The 23540-nt window shown below is 44.2% G+C and overlaps 1 long non-coding RNA gene and 1 pseudogene across 1 annotated transcript in view; one reads left to right on the forward strand and one right to left on the reverse strand.

The window, feature by feature from the left end:
• The window catches only part of LOC126285111 (uncharacterized), a 650989-nt gene that overhangs the window by 485324 nt on the left and 142125 nt on the right, over positions 1-23540 (reverse strand). The window lies entirely within an intron of this gene.
• LOC126290394 (5S ribosomal RNA) lies at positions 12925-13042 on the forward strand (annotated as a pseudogene).

Raw genomic sequence — 23540 nt, forward strand, 5'->3', positions numbered from 1 at the left:
AGTCGCAGGTTCGAATCCTGCCTCGGGCATGTATGTGTGTGATGGCCTTAGGTTAGTTCGGTTTAATTTGTTCTACGTGTAGGGGACTGATGACCTCAGATGTTGTCTCATAGTGCTTAGAGCCCTTTGTACCCCCCACCCTCACTTTTTGAATAGTCGTACACTATCCACTATTCAAAAATTTTCAAATGTGTGTGAAATCTTATGGGACTTAGGTGCTAAGGTTATCAGTTCCTAAGGACTTAACCTAAATTATCTACGGACAAACACATGCATCCATGCACGAGGGAGGACTCGAACTTCCGCCAGGATCAGCCGCACAGTCTGACTGCAGCGCGTCAGACCGCTCGGCTAATCCCGCGCGGCACACTCTCCACTCCTCTCGATGATATACCACTTTTCTGATCCGTGGCAGGTCTATGTTGATAGGCGTCTCGCGGCTATTACCGGAACTCTGATGATATAAAGTGTGCACATAACTTTAGGTTTGTATTGACCCACTTGTGTGTGGTTAACGAGTCACCTTGAAACGCAATGTAAACGAATTTCTACCAGTGGAAGAGCACCATCCTAGACGGCACATACCCGCGATCGATACGGTGATTGTGTTCCCCCAGCCCTCGCTCAGCAAAGACGTGTCCCGAGCAAAGCGAAGACTCGTCGCTTTGGCGCGGCGCGCTGCGCCGGTGCCATCAGGAGCAGAGCAGAGACAGGCCGCAGGACGCGGGGGCAGGCAGGTAGCGGTCGTCATTAGTCGCGGTCGCCGCTCGGGCCCGCGCAGCAATTATGAAGGCGGGCGCTGCGTGCTGCGGTCCGTGATTGGGCGGCAGCCGCTGTGCTAATGGCGCGCCATCAACTCGATTACGGGCTCTCAGAGAAACCGCGCCAAACAAGCAGACACGCCGCTTCCGTCCCCGGGGAAGCGGGCCTCTCGCAGGCGTCGCACGGTGCGGAACGCGCCCTGCGGTGGCAGCCCGGCCTGGCCTAGCAGAGCCTAGATCGCTGAGCTACCTGTCACCGGCTCACTGGCTCAACCATTGTCACAGTTAGAGACCGTGACTTTTCACGGCGAACTGAATGTTGAAATAACTTACGGGTTTGCTGCGTCGTCGACCACCGCCGAAATTCGACAGGAGCACACCCTGCCATTCTCAAGGCACAACTGCAAGGGGGAAGCAGTGTGCAAGGGAATTTAATACCTCGGTTCACAGAGGAGGAACAATGAAGATACCAAACACAGAACAAGTAACCGCAGAGTCAACACACAACCAAAGATAACCAACATCAGAAATATCTATAGTGACTATTAATCAACAGGTGAGGTAGCACTAATTCTGTATCCTTTTTTTTTTTTTTTTTTTTGATGAGAGACAGAGTCGGATTTCGAACAGCATTTAAACAAAATCCACCATCTCTGTTTATAAGGTTGCTTGATAGTTTGATTTCAACAGCTTCCCTTAAGGGGGGTAGGGCGTCAAATGGGACGACTTGGAGCAGAAGAGACACCACAGGAATTTTTAATTTCCACAGTGCATACTTTTAGAAATAAATTCATAAAACGTTGTCAGAATGACCAGAAAGGATTCAGGATTTACACTTACAGAAGTGGACGTTCAAAAATACATTTGTATTTCTCCTTTATTCGCTTACCATTGGCTGCATTTGTTGCTATAGGTACACTTTTCTTCATAAGTAAGAGAGATTCTTCGATGAATTTTGCACAGCATACAAACCACACTTACAGGTGTATGAAACTCTAAAATTTTCCAAATCTATTAAAAACTGTGGTAAAAATTGAGATAGTTAACTATAAAAATGGAGTTTTTTCTAAACATGAAGTTTAAAATATAACAGCACATTCATTTTTTCAAAAATTAAATAATTTCTAGAGTTTCATACACCTGTAAGTATGGTTTGTATGCTGTGCAAAATTCATCGAAGAATCTCTCTTACTTATGAATGAACGTGTACCTATAGCAACAAACGCAGCCAATACAAGTGAAAAAATGATGAACTTTCACATGTAAAAAAATTATTTTGTTATTGTTTTGAACTTCCACTGCTATGATTGTGAATCCTGAATCCTTCCCGGTCGTGCTGAAAAAGTTTTATGAATTTAGTCTTAAAAGTATATGTACAGTGGAAATTAGAATGTCCTGTGGTGTCTCTCCTGCTCCAAGACGGCCCGTTTGACGTACTGCCTCCCTTAGTAACAGTATCCCAATAGCTGGTTCAAAATGGCTCTGAGCACTATGGGACTTAACATCTACGGTCATCAGTCCCCTAGAACTTAGAACTACTTAAACCTAACTAACCTAAGGACAACACACAACACCCAGCCATCACGAGGCAGAGAAAAACCCTGACCCCGCCGGGAATCGAACCCGGGAACCCGGGCACGGGAAGCGAGAACGCTATCGCACGACCACGAGATCCGGCCCCAATAGCAGGACGTGCAAGCCAGAATCTCCATGTTGTTGTATTCCATAGGATGACCGGTGTCAAGGCAATGTTCTGCAGCAGCGGATTTGCTCGGCTGTTGTAAGCGTGTGTGACGCTTATGTTCAATACACCGGTCTTCCACAGTTCTGATTGTCTGGCCACAACTGCAAGGAATACGATAGACACCAGCTTTACGCAAACCAAGATCATCTTTTACGGACGCCAACAGGGCCTTAATCTTAGAAGGTGGTCGAAAACCACATTTCACATCATATTTCTGAAAAATACTGCCAATCCTGTTGGAAATGCTTCCTGAGTAGGGCAAACAGGCCGTAGAGTTAGGTGCCACTTTGTTGCTATCGTCACTCACCCGTTGCACAGAAGGCTGATAGCGCACGCACGTTTGATCTGCCTCTCACTATAACCATTCTGACGAAAGGTGGCTTCGAGATGTGATAGCTCAGCTGCCAAACTTTTAGGGTCTGAGATAACGTGGGCCCTGTACGATGTACTCCTTCACGCTGAGCTGGATGGTGACAACTATCAGCTCGCAGATACAAGTCAGTGTGGGTGGCCTTCCTATAAACCGAGGTATTAAATTCCCTTGCACATTGATTCTTCCTTGTAGTTGTGCCTTGAGAATGGCAGGGTGTGCTCCTGTTGAAATATCGGCGATGGTCGACGACGTCACCCGGCAGCAAACCCGTAAGTTATTGGAACATCGTCACAGATTTTTCTTATAATAGTTCAGTGCAGCGAGCAATTTTTTTGCATCTGACAAAGTCAATAACATTTTCAGTGGATTGCGTTATATTTACGAGTCTTAATTGGCGCTATTCTTTATGACCGTTCTGTAATGTCGTATGATCAAATTTTAGGGGAGGATATTCTTATATTTATATTTGCCGTTACAGTCGCTTATTATTTATAGCTGGTTACCAGTTTTGAAAACTTCAAAAGTCACATGTGCTGACAACTCTCTGTAACTAGTGTTATAATTCCTGTAAGGATTGTGGATGGATGATGCGTTTCTGCCGAAACCGGGTCTACTTTGTAAATAAATGGAGACACTGACAGCAAAAACAAGCATAACATTTCCTTAAATAGTAGATGTTTCCCTATGTCATAATTAGATGGCAATTTTCTAAGTGAAATGGAAACAAATGAGCCCTCGGTCACAATTTTTAGTCTTTCTAGGCGAAATCCAATATTCAGGAGTGTAGAAAAATATGGAAACATCGGGAGAAACGTATGATTCAACGTAACTGCAGATGCTAGCCTACTCTGCAGGTTTCGTTGGTTTATTTGGCCAGACGCGGAACCTTTGCAAGGTCCTCCGGTCAGAGAAGTGTTCCTTGAAATTGTGAGTCCATTACGTCTCAGATAAGTGAATTAGAACGTGGGCAAGCTGTTGGTGTTCGTATGGTAGTTGTTTCCGTAACAGAGGGATTCGTCGTACTCGGTGTTCCAAGAGCTACCGTATCGAAGATTTATAATGCATACACAGAAAGCGTAAAACTTCATCCGCTAAGTCACAACGCGGCCGAAAGTGTTTGTTGAGTAATAGTGACAGACGTAATTGAAGACGACTTTAGCTAAAAATAAGATGACGACAGCTGCAAAAGTCATCACATAAGTTAAGTGAATTTTGCAGTTGCGAGATCAGTCAACACCAAAGCAACACGATGTTATCTCCAGAAGCAGGAAACTGCAGGGCGACCTTAAATTCCAGAACAGCATATCAGTGAAGCAAGTGTCCGTAACAGAAAAACGTTGTGCTGAAGCAGTAAAATCTGCGCTGTGGAGCAGTGGAAGAAAATCATATAGACGGATGAGTCTTGTTTCGCGCAGTTCCCAACTTCTGGCAGAGTGAAACGTGGCTGATGTTCGCCGATTATTTTAGCAGTAATATGGCGGTATTCCATGGTTAATCTATAAGGTGGCATTACTGCCAAGCATTATGTGACCATTTTGGCTGAGCATGTTCTAACAATACCACCACTTGCAAAGTAGGTTAGCAATCAGATTAATAATGTTGCTCACGCAGCATATGTTCGCTTTATCGGGCAACAACAAAGTTACTGACTGTGGATAGTATCGTCAGAATGGAAATAATGAAGTCACTGTAAAAAAGTCATTAATGTTGACACTTATCTTGAATGGATTCCCACGTAGATTTCGTCGAAGTTCTTATGGCTCATCTTGTTGAGTCTAGGGTGATTCCACTCTGACTGCTAGAAGGTCCAGATCTGTATTTTAGCAATATCTGAAGACCTAACAAATGCGTTTTTCAGAAATTCTTCGTGATCAAATAATCGCAGATCAGAACAATGGTATGGTAGAAATGATTTTTGACTTGGTGTTCACGATCCACATTTTTATTAAACTTCTTGTAAATTCACATATACTTCTTCTTAATTGTTACATCATCAAGAAAACAGTTTTGTATCAATCTTCATATATTTAATTTCCATTTTAACCAAATACAAGACTTGACTGTTCCTTTACAAAGCGAAATAACAACTTCTGTAAAGTGAAACAAAGACTGCTGTGTGGTCATTCGCGCCATAACAGTTACAAGTAAGTCAAAGATTATGACAGACTCACAGAAATGAATACACGAAAGAACCATATCACTGTAATATATCGATACGTCGGAGTACCTATACATTAATAAAACCAAATGTGAATATTGTCAAAAAAATATGTCCGTTACTTCGCAGAAAAGTACTACGATATTACTCGTATCGAGAACTGGGGTTTGAGTGCCGTAATGGCCACGTAAATAAAGAACCACTATAATATCCATCCCACGTTGCAATGCTTGCTACCCCATGGTTTCGCTGTACTCCAAGACGACATGAAACTGTTGACACATCTCTTTCCATCCAAGACTGGTTGTCAGAGCACGAGGATGAATAGTCACAGCCCCCCTGGTCACAGTTAGCAGATCTCAATACTATTGTTTGTGGCCTACTTTGGAGAGAAATGTGCGTCATTGCTACACATATTCATCAATGTTATCTGAACCAACCGCTAGTTTGCAAGGAGAATAATATAAGATTCCATTGAAAACCAAACGTGACTTGTATTTACTCTTTCTGAGACAACTAGAACGTGCTTTAAATACCAGTGATTTCCCTACACCACATTAGGCACGGTGATGTATTATATTTCCAAATTTTTGTCCAACCACTATAATCGTTGTCACTAGTAGCATATTATGGAGATAATTTTCTTGTCGTTTGTCGTAGAATATCACAAAAAGATTCGTGGCTGTTTCTTCTAGGATTCATTTCATACGTGTGCAAGAGACGGCGATAAAGTTCTGAAAGTTGTGTACGGGACAAGACGCTGTGAAGCAGACCTGAGAGGAAGCCGCAGGTAGCGGTAGCGCCGGCAAAGGGGGTCGGCAGACGCGGAAGACAATCTGCGGGGGCGGGCTAAGGACATGGAAATTGATTCATGTCGGAGGCGGCTTGATCAAAGCGATGAGCTGCCGCGAGCCCTCCTGCCGGCAGCGCCACAATGACGGCGCCTTTCATACGAGACGTTGCACAGGCGGCCGTGACGCGCCTCCCAACGCCTGTGAGCCCGCGACCCGCCGTGCAGCCAGCTCCTGGCCGAAGCGCCGGCCGGGGCAGAGGCCTCGGTGCGGCCCTCACACAACAGTTCGGACACGGCGCGCCACTCGTTCTCAGCTACCGCTTACATTAGGGGATAATTATGTTAAGTTCCGCACACTGGGCACTAGGAAACGCACAGATCTCGTTCATCTGCCGATAGTTTGCCGGTAGCGTGGCTTTTGTTTCTATGGCGCGCGATCGCTGGCGGATTTCTCGGAAAGCTAGGAGAGTTTGGATTACAAATGGTGCAAGCCTATCTTGCTCGACGATGTGTGGAGTGGTGAAATACAATTTTTTGGTTATGTGTGTACGTGTGAGCAGCGTTATAATGCAAAAGATACGTTCTGTGCACGCTTTAACCGAATTCGTGCGTGTTATAAGGTAATATTCTTTCACACTTCTACCACACCTCGTTGACTGGAGCAGCAAAGTCTTGATAAAGGTCACAAAAAGGCGATCAGAAGACGTTTGTGGTTTGACTGTGAAACTAATTAGTTTTGTGTATGAGAAAAACTTGTGAGGGATGCAGTTGTACGATACAAACAAAGACTTACATGCTCTCAGCTTACCATACAAACTACGCTTCAACTAAATGGAGGAGAACTTGACACACAGCATTTGGAACTCTAGAAGTAAATAATACTGGCAAAAAGACCATGCGCCATACAGTGATGAATGTCAGAGACATTTTCTCCGTTATTAGGCACTTGACAAACGTATGAGTGCACGATAACACTGAAAACGCGTTTTGTGAAAAAAAAAATGGCACTGAAAATGATATTGTAGTGGATGTTTTGAAGGCAGCAAATACGCTGTTTGGTATGTCAAACAAAGAATGGTGTTCGACTGAAGTATAGACTTCTTGAAAGACATGTTCCTTATCTTTAAGTTTTTAATTGACTTCTACATAAACTGCATTATTGCAATTTCGTCCATACAGCCATTTTCAAGTACCGGGAAGTTCTGTTCTTAAATACAGGTCAAAATTTGATGCCATAGATTGGTAAATATATATTGTCCTGTATTACTTATGTAAAAAACACTGAGAACGTTGAATGCTCAGCCTATGACATAAAAAGCGTTATTCACAAAGAAACTTACGCTTCTTGTACTTCGTGAACTGTGCACAAGATCTAATTGAGCTTATCGGTTTGTGAGAGTACCCAGAAGACGTACAATGTTTTGGCATGTTGAATAATCCTGTATTAACCAGGGCACTGCAGCAGGTATGGATTTTTTAGTGGAACGGTATCCTTTTGTAACTACTTTCGAATGCTCTTAAAAACCGAGTCCACTAATATAGAGATTTGTAATGTTGGCGTTTAACTTTCCGCAAAATCGTTACAGAAGTGAACAAAACCTGAAGAGCAAGTCGGCCGGAATCGCCTACATCTGTGTAAACACCACTAAGTGGGGAACCCATCTAGTCTCCGCCTTTCGACTGTGTGTTTGTTTCCACCAAACGGTGTTGACTTAAAACTGAGAGCGTACAGACTTTTGAAATAATTTTCATAAGCCTCTGCTTATATGCTAGAAGCTACAATAATCGCAGCTAATCTATCTTTGTCGTAAAAAGTAAGGCCAAGGCTAGTTACATTAGATCTTATCAATGTATGTCAGTCTTCCTGCTGCATATAACGACGGGGCATAGCTTCAGAACCCCTAGCTGGTGGTATTTACCCTGAAATAGCCGATTATGGTCTCACTGGTTTTCAGTTTTACCTCACTTCAGGGACAATTTTGTGAAATGTTTCAACGTCAGGATTAACTAACAGTACATCAGTATACTAGTCTTATGGAGAGCTATGGAATTCTGTTAAAACATACATAATTTCATACAGAATGTATCTGTGTAAATATCTTACGTGCTACAAGAGCTAATTACATAATCCGCTTCCTGTTACTATGTACTGAAAACTCTACTTTAACCGTTCATGAAATAAGAGGGGTGAAGTTAGGTGATTTATCCTGCATACATATTAGATATTCTTTTCTTTATAATTTTGCTATATGCTGAAGCACAAAAATTTCTCTGTACTCTACTACTCCACTTAAAATGGCAATAACCTTTCTTACGAAAAAATTGTTTTCGGAATGAAAGGTAATGACGATGTCTTTCAAAAAATTATGTACAACGGCGGATAGACGTCACGAAAAATTAATTTATAGACGGTGTCTTTTCGGAAACCGTTGTTTTGAGACACTGACAACTATATCCTTGCAAAGAAGGAAACAGCAACCATTCACTTTTAATAATGATGTTTATTGACATAAACAGTGCAGTCACTTGTTCAAACCGACAGGTTCATCATCAGACGTCTGTCAACGTTAAGATACCCGTTTGTTGTTGTTGAAATTCCACGTGACGAAACTTTCTGGTGTGTGTGTAGTGTGTGTGTGTGTGTGTGTGTGTGTGTGTGTGTGTGTGTGTGTGAGCATGTGGTGCGTTACACTATGTGCATACATATACAGGGTGTTACAAAAAGGTACGGCCAAACTTTCAGGAAACATTCCTCACACACAAATAAAGAAAAGATGTTATGTGGACATGTGTCCGGAAACGCTTAATTTCCATGTTAGAGCTCATTTTAGTTTCTTCCACCTATGCTCAATGGAGCACGTTATCATGATTTCATACGGGATATTCTATCTGTGCTGTTAGAACACGTGCCTTTACAAGTACGACACAACATTCGGTGACCGACGGATTGGCAGAGGCGGAACAATTCCATGGCGTCCACGCTCTCCTGACATCAACCCTCTTGACTTTCATTTATGGGGGCATTTGAAAGCTCTTGTCAACGCAATCCCGATACCAAATATAGAGACTCTTCGTGCTCGTATTGTGGACGGCTGTGATACAATACTCCATTCTCCAGGGCTGCATCAGCGCATCAGGGATTCGATGCGACGGAAGGTAGATGCATGTATCCTCGCTAACGGAGGACATTTTGAACCTTTCCTGTAGCAAAGTGTTTGAAATCACGCTGGTACGTTCTGTTGCTGTGTTTCCTTTCCATGATTAATGTGATTTGAAGAGAAGTAATAAAATGAGCTCTAACATGGAACGTAAGCGTTTCCGGACACATGTCCACATAACATATTATCTTTTCTTGTGTGTGAGGAATGTTTCCTGAAAGTTTGGCCGTACCTTTTTGTAATACCCTGTATATACATAAAAAAATGTTTCATATAGTCTTCAATGCTAGAACGCAGACTGTCAGCATTGCAAGATAACGATGCGGGATTTTCGACGGTACTATCACCCCAAGGAATTTTCACCACAGGGTGAAATAAAAAGTGGAAACTAACGTCAACAGCAACTTATTTGTATCTTAAAAGGGACAAACGTCTTATGAACACGCCGGTTCGAACGGGTAACGGCGCTATAAATGTGCAGCTTAATTAAAAGTGGCTTGTTGCTGTTTCATTTTGCAAGAATGAATCTGTAATTTAATGAATTTGTGTCATATTCCTTTTAATGAAGAAAAATCACGAAAGTAATATCGGGAACCTCAGTAAAGCGTGGTAGTACAATAAAATTCATGTCGTGCGAGAATCTCGAAGCTGTCATTTGTAAAATATCTGCGATGCCAGACTCTTATATGCAAGATAGTTAACGCTTTAGGCAAGGCACGAAATTGAGGAAGGAAAGGTGCCATGAGAATGTAGGTGACGGGAGGTAGATGATAAGGTGAGACACAAGTCCGTGCAGCGCATGGAGCGGCAGCAGGTCGGCCAGAAGAAACGGCGTGTCGCCGTGTGCAGCGGACCGGCATTGAGGCAGCGAGCCCCTGCAACGGCCACGGCCTCACCGCGGGCTGCAAATTGGCGGCGGCAACTTTGCTCGTTACCAGGCAGACATTCACGGCCGCCGCTCCTCCTTTGACAACTGCCGCCAAGACGTCGGCCCGCGCCGCATTCAGATCGCTCGCATAAAGGCACGGGGCCGCCACCTTTGCCCGCTAACCCCATCTGACTCACCCCACTACCTTGCCGTCCCGAGCCCTAATGGTTCTCCGGGCTCGCGCCCGTACACTTCTTAAGAATTATCTCTTCCTACTAAAACTACCGCCTCCGACGTTCATAAAGGTCACAGCAAACTTCGTGGTAAAAATTATAAGTAGGTACTCAAAATATTGGCAGTGCTGCTTGTGTAGTTTAAGCATGCCATTAACTTTGAGCACTGCTGTTTTTTTTTTCCTAAAAGTTAACGTAGTGACACGTGTAGTTCGCAACAAAGATATCACAACCAGATCGTTTGGTTTCTGCGTCTTCATTGACCTGTTGCAGTCTCGTGGAACGGGCAGAATGACAGTTAAGAGGTCGAAAAACTACACTGAAGCGCCAAACAAACGGGTATAGGCAGGAGTATTCAAATACAGATATATGTAAACAGGTTGCGGTCGTCACGCCTATTCAAGAACACAAGTTTCTGGCGCAGTTGTTAGATAGCTTACTGCTGCTAGAACGGCAGGTTATCAGGATTTAACAGAGTTTGAACGTGGTGTTATAGTCGGCGGTGCAGCGATCGGACACGTCTCTGAGGTAGGGAGGAGGTGGCGATTTTCCCGTACGACAATTTCACGACTGTACCGTGAATATCAGGAATCCGGTGAAACATAAAATCTACTACATCGTTGCGGCCGGAAAAAAATCCTGCAAGAACGGGACCAACAACGACTGAAGAGAATCGTTCAACGTGACAGAAGTGCAGACCCTTCGACAAATTGCTGCATATTTCAATCCTGGGCCAGCCGGCCGCGGTGGTCTCGCGGTTCTAGGCGCGCAGTCCGGAACCGTGCGACTGCTACGGTCGCAGGTTCGAATCCTGCCTCGGGCATGGATGTCTGTGATGTCCTTAGGTTAGTTAGGTTTAAGTAGTTGTAAGTTCTAGGGGACTGATGACCACAGCAGCTGAGTCCCATAGTGCTCAGAGCCATTTGAACCATTTTGAATCCTGGGCCACGAACAAATGTCAGCGTGCGAACCATCCAACGAAGCATCGTCGATATGGGCTTTCGGAGCCGGATGCCTACCCGTGTACCTTGATGACTGCACGACACAAAGCTTGGCGCCTCATCTGAACCCGTCCACACCGACATTGGATTGTTGACGACTGGAAACATGTTGCCTTGTCGGACGAGTCTCGTTTCAAATTCTATCGACCGGATGGACCTGTACGGGTATGGAGGCAACCTCATGATTCCATGGACTCTGCATGCCAGCAGGGGACTGCTAAAGCTGGTGGTGGCTGTGTAATGGTGAGAGACGTGTGCAATTGGAGTGATATGGGACCCGCGATACGTCTAGTTACGACTCTGACAGGTGACACGTACGTAAACAGCCTGTCTGATCGCCTGCATCCATTCATGTCCACTGTGCATTCAGCGTACTTGGGCAATTCCAGCAGGACAATGCAGCATCCCACACGTCGAGAATTGCTAGAGTGGCTCCAGGAACACTCTTCTGAGTTTAAACACTTCCGCTGGCTACCAAACTCTCCAGACATTAACAGTATTGAGCATATCTGGGATGCCCTACAACGTGCTGTTCAGAAGAGATCTCCACTGCTCTTACAGATTTATGGATGGTCCTACAAGATTCATTGTGGTGTCAGTTTTCTCCAGCACTATATCAGACATTATTCGAGTCCATGTCACTTCATGTTGTGACACTTCTGCGTGCTTGCGGGGCTCCTACACGATATTAGGGAAGTGTACCAGTTTGTTTGGGTCTTCGGTATATAATCGTAATATTATGAAGTCCTCCCGCCATGTTTTTCTCTCTGTATGTGAAGGCAAATGTCAAGAAATATTATAGGGATTTTGATACGATTTTACAAACAGATTTAGAAGGAAGGTTTTTGCATATAAATTATTACCGCCTCGCCAGACAATTCGCCCGGCCTTAGACACTTAACGTTGCTCGTTCGAAGCCGGAACAGGTTGATGATGCTCCATATATTCCACTCATTTCAAATCGAGGCCTCTTTAGCCGCCTCTGTGCTTGTTCACTTATTCGTTAGCAGGCCGTGTCCCCTTGGACGATCGGTTCACATCGTCTAGTTAACGTGGCATGCCTGAAAAAAAGTTTCAGGCAGTATTTGCTGTATCTCTAAACGGTTACAGGTCCACGTGGCAGGACGAAACCCGTTTCACTCTCAACGATGGATCCCACGACAAATAGACATACTCTACCACAATGGTATCTTTATTTGACGGCAGACAGAGTGCACACATTAAACACACGTAAGCAAACAGTCGCTACGTACGTTGTAGATTTTTCGTCATGGGTAACTTAATTAATGTTCGATAATTTCACTGTTTCGCACATATACGTAACGTAATATTTTATTGTTTTCTTCAGTCTTGATTAGTGTGGCGATGTATCATTTTAATACAGATTTTATTCATGTCGCTTAATATTTAAATATCTTGGGCGGTCTTGTGGATGAGTATTTGATTTACTTTTAACCTGTAATTAGCATATTGTTTGGTCGGTGTCTTTAGCTTGTTAGATGGTAATGTGAATTATCTGATTCTCTATCAGATTTTCAATGACACATGTAGTGTGTAAGCAGCTTTGATGCTCATGTCACTGTCATAAAGGGAGTGGGCCTACTAGTGGAGACAATACTTTTTGCAGCGGCGTTGTGTGGTTCCAACATAGTTGTATGGGATTCTACGCCCGAGCCAATCGGTGACATAAGGTTATATAAAATTTTTTCTTTGTAGTGGTTACTCGCTACTAACTTAATTACTCATCACGAAGACATTGTGCTGGAAAGAATCAAATGTTTTCTTCATTGAGTTTTTATTAAATATGTATTTAATTGTTTCCTTAGGCAGGACTGGGCAACGGCCTTGCCGCAGTGGATACACCGGTTCCCGTCAGATCACCGAAGTTAAGCGCTGTCGGGCGTGGCCGGCACTTGAACGGGTGACCATCCGGGCCGCGATGCGCTGTTGCCATTTTTGAGAGTGCACTCAGCGTCGTGATGCCAACTGAGGAGCTCCTCGACCGAATAGTAGCGACTCCAGTCTAAGAAAACCATCGTAACGACCGGGAGAGCGGTGTGTTGACCACACGCCCCTCCTATCCGCGTCCTCGACTGAGGATGACACGGCGGTCGGTTGGTCATGGCGGGCCACTTGTGGCCTCATGCTTTTTTTTCTTTTTTGGCAGGACTGAAAACTGTGCATAAGCTTCAGTCTGTAAAACATTACTCTTTCAGAAACTGGGGGGCTTGAGAACGTCGATACTGGTGTTAACAAGACGTTAATAAAACGTTATACAAATATTCTGCTTTTTCAGGTACCGAGTGTGGGGGTTTTCTTTGCCGATTGGCATTCAACCACGGCATCCGGAACGGCATCACCTGTAGCTCAGGGTCAGGCTGGGCTCCTTGCAGTAATTAATATCGCCCCGTGGCGATCTTTGGCCCGAGCGGAGGAGACGAGGCGTGTCTGGACGCGACAATAGCGTCGCTAACGACCCGTGCTGGGTGTGCACTGCGCCCCAGGGCAGCGAACAGCTCGCCAGCCAAGGCAGCGGAGGGCCGCACAAGATGCCGAGGAGGTAGCGGCCGCCGGGGAGCTCAACGGCGAGCGGGAGGGGCGGGTTGCCTCGCCCTGTGAGTCGCTGCAGTCAGCAGCCGTCCGTATCTCATGTGCCACCCTTAGCCAGCCGTCAACATTTCGAGTCAACAGAAGCAGCGGACTATATGTAGTTTTGTTTAAGACAGCGTGTCGACGTTCGTCTGACAGGGCTATATTACTCTGGAACCCCATTTCTAACTTCACGCATACAGAGTCACCGACATGAATTTTTGTGTGTGGTTGTGGGGGGGGGGGGGGGGGGGGGGAAGGCGGATAAAGGTCATCTGACAGATAGCTTTGCGTTTGTTTACTTCCAACAGGTATTTTTTCAATGTTCTGAACGCTTTCAACCAGAGAGAAAACATAATAGCAGCGCCACCAAATGATGCGTAAAAGTTATTGATGTCCCAGGAAGTGGGTCAGTAATTGTATGAGACAAACAAATGAATTTGAAGAATGCACAAAAATTTCTCGCTTCACTTGCCGCGTAACATTCGGGTAAAATTCCAAGCTTTCGTAGATATCCACCATCAAGGACAGGAAGAAGACGGTGGTGGATATCATCTAAAGCCTGGAATGTTATCCGAATTTGACTCTGCAAGTGAACAGAGAAATTTTCATGCAAGGGCTCAGCAGCGAAAACCGTCGTAGCGATAATACCTTAACGTTGGGCTGCAAATGTACTCCGCTGCAATCTATTCCCTCATATGAACTCGTCACACATGGCATCAAGGTCAATTTTTATCGATTCATCTCTATTGCTGTTGACAAGGGTAATGGCGTTAAGACATCCCGTCTGGTTACAGAGCAGCCGGCCGTGGTGGTCTAGCGGTTCAAGGCGCTCAGTCCGGAACCGAGCGACTGCTACGGTCGCAGGTTCGAATCCTGCCTCGGGCATGGATGTGTGTGATGTCCTTAGGTTAGTTAGATTTAAGTAGTTCTAAGTTCTAGGGCACTGATGACCACATATGTTTTAGTCCCATAGTACTCAGAGCCATTTGAACATTTTTTTGGTTATAGAGCGAAGATACGTTTACAGCCTTCGCAGACAAGAAAACGATCGTTACTGAAATGGTTAGCACGATGAACTTCAATAGAAAGCTAGCTGAAGCTGATGTTATACATGTAACGAAGTAATGTTTCTAGAAATACTGCTTTGGATAATTTCGCGAAACATGCTTTGGTCAAGAAGCAAGCGTTCGTTGTCTGTATCTTATTCCTTAAAAGATAAAGTTTAATCTGAATGTTTGTTATCAGAAAGAAGAAATTGTTCAGTTTGGTTTACAAACATGAATGACTGCGACTTTTTCCGTAATTCCAAGGAGTCGATGGAGGAATCCATTGTTTCGTAATAAAATCTTTCGTATTTATCACACACTTCAGTGAATTTGTGACACATGAATTGTTGGAGTCATTGTATTTCTCAGTGATTATTCTGTTACGGAGTAATTTTGGGTCTCAACATACATCCCTTTACATTTTAAAGGAGCCAGCCGCGGTGGTCTAGCGGTTCTAGGCGCTCAGTCAGGAACCGCGCGACTGCTGCGGTCGCAGGTTCGAATCCTGCCTCGGGCATGGATGTGTGTGATGTCCTTAGGTTAGTTAGGTTTAAGTAGTTCTAAGTTCTAGGGGACTGATGACCACAGTTGTTAAGTCCCATAGTGCTCAGAGCCATTTGAACCATTTCACATTTTGAAGTTGTCTGTTTCTTTATAATTCTATACTGGCCGTATCAATGTCACCAAGCACTTTTATCAAACCCGATAACATGGAAGTGAAAAGTGCCTGTATATTACTTTAAAAAATCATTTGCTTTGGCCGCAGAGTCTTAATGGTCGTTTTTCAAACATTTAGAAGAATTTCATGAAGTTCGTAGAATCTGTCAAAACTGAAGACATTGTCAAGTACCATGTAGGACCGAGTGTTTTCAAATTTTTAGAAGAATCTGTCGTTCATTGAATAAAAATGTCTATTCTGTTGGGTGAATCTCTTACAAAACGCATTAAATCATTCATAAGATTCAGTGCATTTCGACATTCCTAGATTGCTTTCACATCGTCTTGTAGTGTTAGCTTTAACGAGCATGCACGGAGTGAAGAAATACAGCTCTCTTCTTAGTTTCGATATTTTGCCTGGACATCATTATATAATGTAGCCATGTTACCTGAACCATCAACGCATGGAAGCAAAGCAAATGAAATAGCCTTAAAATTTGATAATACTATCAAACAGAATCTTAGCTGTGGCACTTTGTGTTGAGTATATCTCTAACAAACATTCTTCTATCTCTAACAAAGCATAAACAAATTATATCTTAATCGCTCTTTGATGGCTGCATTTGTTGTTTCATCAGCTGTTATTGGAAAATACTATGCACTGTTGATATTATCCAGTAATTTTCTAAGGAGTGTATGGCTTAAAACAGCCAAAATTCCTTCTGTATATCATGGGATGTCCATTTAGTAGTTCCGAGCTGCAGCCCAATTAAAAATTGCTGATTATTTTCATATCGGAGGCGTAATAAATTGTTAAAGTTATTTCTTTCATCAATATTCCCGCCCCATTGCAAGCACGTGCACTGCTATGTAATCGTGGGAAGATACGATTTTTAGTACACAAGCTCAGTTTTCTTTTATTTGTTTCCGATTTCCTTTTGAAACGTTTCTAAATAAATTTCCATTAGATTTTAAGGATTTGAATTTCAATGCAGCTTCATACTCTTCCTACTTTTCTACCTCTTTCTTCCAGTTTGAAAACACGCTTGCCGTGAAAGTTGTTTCCATTTTGTGGAAAAGCTGAAAACAATTCTCTTCAAGCAACTGTTTGCCAATTTTGTAAAAAGAGAAAAAAATGTTACCATATTGTAATGGATTCATGCAAACTCCTGGCTCTAAGAGGGCTGATAACTAGGATGTTTATTTTCTTGGAACAGTGTTTTTTCTACCGCCACACTTTCGTCGGTATCTTTGTCTTCGTTTCCACGCAGGGTATCATTGACACTATGTCTAGGTTCACTTTCACTAACATTTTGCACATTGGCACTTTTCTACTTGGTTATAAAATTATTTATTTTAAACTGGGCAGTAAGGGCGAAAGACTGATCAATAATTCGACCATGTCACAGTAAGACTAAATGACCATTGACACTATCCACTGTGTGCCGTATTCGTGCAGTGCCGTATTAGTGCACGCGCCTCAAACGATAAGAGGTTTGGACACACTAATACAGGGAAAACTCCATCGAGACAGCTCGTTATGTGCAGAGCGTAGAGAAGTAACAGTAGCTCTTCAAATCTGCAGTTCCTCGCACCTTACCTTTAGATATGCTTATGCAATAGTATACATGAAAATTTAACAGATTTACTAAAAAGGGGGAGGGGTTGAACCGTGAGAAATGTACGTTTGAGCATTGGAGGGGAGGGGCAGAGGGCCCTAGTTCTAAATATTGGGGGGAGGTGGGTCGGACAAACATAGTTGCTCCCTCCGTCACTCCTACCCAAAGCCGGCGCCTCTGGATACAGAACAACTACCTCAAACACGGGAATATATTACATGAATAATTAGTAAAATGTCCTACAATTATCTACAAGAGTCTGTTTTATCGAGCCTATTCAGAGCGATAGCCCAATCTTATGTATCACAAATTTGTCCGAAAGACTTCCTCGTAGCCAGTGAAGTAGGCTTATCACCAGTTCTATTTCAGTGTTTTGTACAAAATGAATTTTAGTTGCGTTTTAATACCCTCGTCGAAACAAACAGTTGCATACTATTACGTTGGTCAAAGGTCGCGTCAGTGTCAATGAAACTGAGGTCAAAGACAGCTGTCTAACATTTTGTTAGTAAAATGTGTGTTATCAACTGTACAGGATAAGTCACGTAAGACGGATGACTCCTTTTATTTCGTGAATGGTTACACATTTCGAAACGCGGTTTTTGGGAAATGTTAGAGAGTCGAGAGGCACGTATATTTTGTTTGGTTATATTTTTAGCGCTGGTATCAAGACATATATTGAAGCAAGTCCGTTTTTTAACTGGAGCTGTCGACTTTTTATATTTGAATTCGATAGATCTTGACAAGATAATTACAGTGATATAGTATTTGTTAATGTTGACTTTAAAACTGTTCATAAAAAGGAATTTGAGAGCACGGTGGCTATAACTGGAATTAGCGGAGCAAACAGCGCCAAGCAACGGTCTTGAGATACGCTGTGTCAAAATGTCAACACAGTTGCATGTTTAATTGTCTGCACTGCAGGCCGCTCATTTCTGCTTCAATAATCGTTGCGTGCCGACATATACACCAATGAAGAGAAGTTGGATATACTGCTTTTATATGGTGAGTGCAAAAGAAATGGCATAGAAGCAATACGCCGGTATACTGCCATCTATCCGGATCGCCAGTGTCTGACGCGCCAGACAGTTGCATGAATTATTAAGACGCTAGTGCAGACAGGCTGCTTGGAAGGCAAAAATACGACAAGAAAGAAGACTGCAACTGACAGAGAAGACGGAGGAGCTGTTCTGGCTACGACTCTAGTGAATACGGTCAGTTGTACGGATCGTAATGCCAAGGAATAAGGAATCAGCCAGACGAGTGTTATTCGCATCTTTCATCGACAGAATTTCCATCCCTTTCATCTATCATTGCATCAGGCTCTCGACGATCGTGATTTTGAACGTCGTACAGAAATTTGTCAATCATCTCTTCAGCAACGGAGAGACGATCCTACGTTTTTCCATCGTGTGCTTCTTAATGACGAAGCAACGTTTATTAACCACGCTGATGTAAATTTGCATAACGTGCACTACGTAATAGCCGAAAATTCACACTGGCTTCATCAGATTCAACATTAACGGCCGTGGAGCGTAAAATCATGATGCGGCGTCATAGGAAATTACGTAGTGGGTCTTTGCTTAATGTCAGGCGTTCTAAACTGACATTCGAACGCACACTTTCTCACTAACATTCTGCCAAAAAAAATGGTTCAAATGGCTCTGAGCACTATGGGACTCAACTGCTGTGGTCATTAGTCCCCTAGAACTTAGAACTACTTAAACCTAACTAACCTAAGGACATCACACACATCCATGCCCGAGGCAGGATTCGAACCTGCGACCGTAGCAGTCGCGCGGTTCCGGACTGCGCGCCTAGAACTTCGAGACCACCGCGGCCGGCACATTTTGCCAGTTCTTGCGGAAAAGGTACAACTGGATTTCCGAAAATGTATGTGGCTGCAACGCGATGGTTGTCCAGCTCAATCGCTTCGTTATAAAACGCAAATACTGGGCTTTAGATAGGACGAAATTCTGTTGTCAAATGGCCTGCGAGGTGCTCTGTTTTGACTCCTCTTGATGTCTTTCTGTCGAGAGCACTCAAAGATGCAGTCTATGACGAAGCCCCAACTACGTCAGATGATGTGTGTCGCCGAATCGCGAGTGCATGCTCTACCATGCCATTCACTGTAATTTCATGTGTTCATCGTTCTTTCGAACGACGACTGCAAATCTGCCTTTCAGTCTATGGTCTACATTTTGAACATATGCTTAAACAAAAGATAAAATTTTTCCTTTGGAAGACAAAATTTAAGTTATGTGATTTAGATGGTTACCAAATCATTGTTAGTAAACTGTTTATTTCATTTACGTGTGTACGAAACTGGATTGCAATGTCAAATGAGTCGACAGCGTATATTGCACTGCTGTTACGCGCTTACGTTTAGCATGAAACGACATTTTCTTAAGAACATGGGCCTGTGGATTTGAAGCACCATGTTGGCAGGCCAATTGGAAGTGACGAAGATACGGAAAGAATTCGACAGGTTTTCTAGCGTTGGCCACAGAAGTCTGTTCGAAGGGCATCGAACGAACTCTGAACTTCGGTGATGACTTCGTTTCAATGAACCAAGCCTCATACTATGCCTTTTCCTCTCTTTATCTGTTTCTCTGACCTTGGGCGTCTGACTTCGTTTCAGTGAACCAAGCGGCACAATATTCCTTTTCCTGTGCATGACTCCGTTTTCCGATTAATTTATTGTGCTCCACCCACCTGTCCCCTGGGAAGACAAACCATTTAATGAGTAACTTATTTTTTTTTTTTTAAAAAGGTATTTGAGTTGGTGCAGTGGACAAAATGTACTCTTTTCCTCTAAGTTAATTAAAAGTCGAGTTATATGACACTGAAGTTGTAACATATCTTTCGGGACACTGTCTAGAATTTACCCGAAAGTAATTATAGTCATATTCTAAATTAATTTGTGATTTTTTCCTTGGTTAGAATGATCTAATCATAACGTAGACACATTTTCGCATCTCGTTACCATCAGATACATCTAGATCCGTCGCGGCAACCATGTAGTTACCTGGAGTCATTTCTGTGTTTCCCATCCTTAAATGCAAACTGCTTTTAAGTTTCGAGCAGGTCGCGTGCGCCACGCAGGGAGGTGCAGTGTAGGGTAGGGTGCCCATTCCGTCCGCAACGACTTTTGAACTCAGCTAAATGCCACCGGCCGAGCACGGTGGATGCGAGCCGTAAGCCTGCAGCGAAGTTACCTGCCGCGGCGGCATATGGCCGCGCAGCGATAATTTCAAAGCTCGCCGCCTGCGCTCGCGACAGTCACGGAAGAGCGGCGAGCGGCAGAGCGGCCACGGGCGGCTACCAGAAACAAATGACAGTCGCAGAGCGTGACACCGCCTCCCGCGGCGCAGATAAGAAAGGACGAGGGGACGGAGAAAAAAGAGACACAGGGAGAGAGAGAGAGAGAGAGAGAGAGAGAGAGTCAAATATATTTTATGGTAATCTGGGCTGTTTCCACATGCAAATGAAGGCGGTGCAGAGACAGCGCCCTGCATTTTACATGGCGGGACACGGGGGCAGCGGCGGCAATTGCCGGGTAATTAATCTATACTTATCGTCACCCGCGGGCGCGCATGACTATTTGATGCCGCAGACGGCGGCCTGGCTGCATTATTCAGCGGCCGGCCACGTCCGTAAGTGGTGGCGGCTCGACGCGACTCGCTAATTATTTACCGTGCACTCGGCGGGCGAGGCGGCAGGCGGACAGCCGCACGCGTCGTCTGCCTGCGAGTGCGCCGCGCCGCGCCGCCAGGAAGCAATCAGCCCGCCCCGCGCTGACGGCCGGATGAACGCTAATTATGCGACCCGGCCTGCACGCACACTTCGCATTAAGCCGCCCACCGAGTCTCTTATGATCTCCTGTACAACTGCTGCAGGCACGGTTATCAGGTTACGCCTTACGCATTCTGCCTGATCGTATCAGCCTCTGTTCACTCCTCGGTGATCGCGAGCATCCTGCAGGCATCTACAGTACACACTCACTTCTATTACAGCATCTGCAATCACTAGAAATTTTTAGATCTAGCGATGTGGTGCGCTCGTTTTATTAGTGTGGAAAATCTGGAGTAGAGCTATTCAAGTCCATTCCATCATTATTGGTGTCATACGAACCTTTAGAATAGCCCGAGTGTTGTGTCACCGGCAGACACCACACTTGCTAGGCGGTAGCCTTTAAATCGGTCACGGTCCGTTAGTATACGTCGGACCCGTGTGTTGCCACTATCAGTGATTGCAGACCGAGCGCCGCCTCACGGCCGGTCTAGTCTAGAGAAACTCCTTAGCACTCGCCCCAATTGTACAGCCCACTTTGCTACGCTCTCATTTGCAGAGACGACAGTTTAGCATCGCCTTCAGCTACGTCATTTGATAAGACCTAGCAAGGCGCCATATTTACTTACTATAATGACTATCTTCAAGAATGTATTCTGAACAGATAATACTGTGAATCATGTACCGTCAAGAGCGACGTTCATCATTAATGGATTAAAGTTAAGTATCAAACTAATTACGTCATCTTTCTGAATTCTCATTCCTTGTCATGTTCCAGACCTCACGTCAGTATACTTCTCCCCTCCTCACGCCAGCCTGCGTGAGCTAAAACGCGTGCATTTCGGCCTCCACTCGTAACACGGTGTTTGCTCTTCTGCTAACACAAAAATTGGGGAGTGTATCATCCAATATTTCGACAGTTAACCTTACAGTCAGTCTCGAGGAGAGACCGTCTGACTTCTCAGCGTCAGAACGTGTCTATTTTTACAATGATTTGCTAAAAGCCAGACAATTCAAAGTTCCAAGTGAAGTCCCAGCGTCATGATTCACGTTCCCCTTTTCTCATCGTGAATCGCTTCACCCAAATCCTTTCAAGAAGATGACCGTCCCCAACAGTGTCCAACCGACTTAATTCTCCTTCTGTAATGTCTTCTTTGTCAGTAACAAGCATTGTAAAACGAGAGAGTCAAAACAGTGAAAACTAAGGAACGAGAGTTGGCTGATTCTTGAACTGAATTTCTAGATGAGGAGATAGCCCGTATCTGTAGGTTACAGACACTTTTCTCAAAAGTAGTCAATTTTTCTGGAAGCTATGAAAATCAGAGATTCAAGATAATGCAAAATTAGTCAAGAAACGTAGCTACTATTTCTTCCCAGACGTATCTTCCGTAACGACCCAGACACCAAACTAGAGAGATATGCTGACATTTTATTTTCCCGCGTTGCATCAGCAAATCGAGAAACAAGGGGTTAAATGATGCTTGTACGATTGTAGCCGACGCCATACACAGCGTCGAGTCAGATGTGCAAATGGAAACGATTCGTATCTTCTCTTACATGGATTTACTCGTGATGTGACATGCTCCCTACACGCGGGTCACATTCCAAGTCTTAGTGTCGTTTGATAACGCCGTGAGATTGTGTTACGCCTGTAAGGCCCGGAGATTTCATTGTAAGTGTACGTGAGGTAGAGTGCCGTCGGCGTGCTAGTGTAGTGCCCGTGTGCTACGGCGACACGTTGTGTTGACGGCGCCGGCCGTAGTGGACGAGCGGTTCTAGGCGCTACTGTCTGGAACCGCGAGACCGCTGTGGTCGCAGGTTCGAATCCTGCCGCGGGCATGGATGTGTGTGATGTTCTTATGTTAGTTAGGTTTAAGTAGTGCTCAGAGCCATTTGAACAATTTTTTCTCACCGTGAATCTCGTGATCCAAATTTTTTCAACACAGGCAAAACGACTTTATTCTCCTTCGGTAATGTCTTCTTTGTCAAAAATGGCTCTGAGCACTATCGGACTTAATTTCTGCGGTCATCAGTTCCCTAGAACACAGAATCACTTAAATCTAACTAACCTAAGGACATCACACACATCCAGGTCCGAGGCAGGATTCGAACCTGCGACCGTAGCGGTCGCGCGGTTCCAAACTGTAGCGCCTAGAACCGCTCGGCCACCCCGGCTGGCCAAGTCATGTCCGACCATCATGATTCACGTTCCATTTTCTCACCGTGAATCGCTTCAACCAAATTCTTTCAATAAGATCACGGTCCCCAACACTCCCCAACCGACTTATTCTCCTTCTGTAACGTCTTCTTTGTCAATAACACGCATTGCAAAACAAGAAATTCGAAACAGTGAAAACTGAGAAACGATAGTTGGCTGATTCTTGAACTGAACGTCTAGACGACGAGATTGCCCGTATCCGTACGTCACAATTACTTTTGTCAAAAGTAGTCCGTTTCTGAAAGCTATGAAAATCAGAGATTAAAGATAATGCAAAATTAATCAAGAAACGTAGCCACTATTTCTTCCCAGATGTATTTTCCGTAATGACTCAGACACCAAACTAGAGAAATCAGGACTCGTACAGAGGTATGGCGACATTTTTTATTCCAGCATACCATCAGCGAATCGAAAAACATGGGGTTAAATTGTACGATTGTAGCCGACGCCATACGCAGCGTAGGGGCAGATGCATATCTAAAAACTGGAAACGACTCGTATCTTCTCTTATATGGACTTACTTGTGATGT

This window comes from Schistocerca gregaria, chromosome 1, assembly GCF_023897955.1.
Source record: "Schistocerca gregaria isolate iqSchGreg1 chromosome 1, iqSchGreg1.2, whole genome shotgun sequence".
NCBI lineage: Eukaryota > Metazoa > Arthropoda > Insecta > Orthoptera > Acrididae > Schistocerca > Schistocerca gregaria.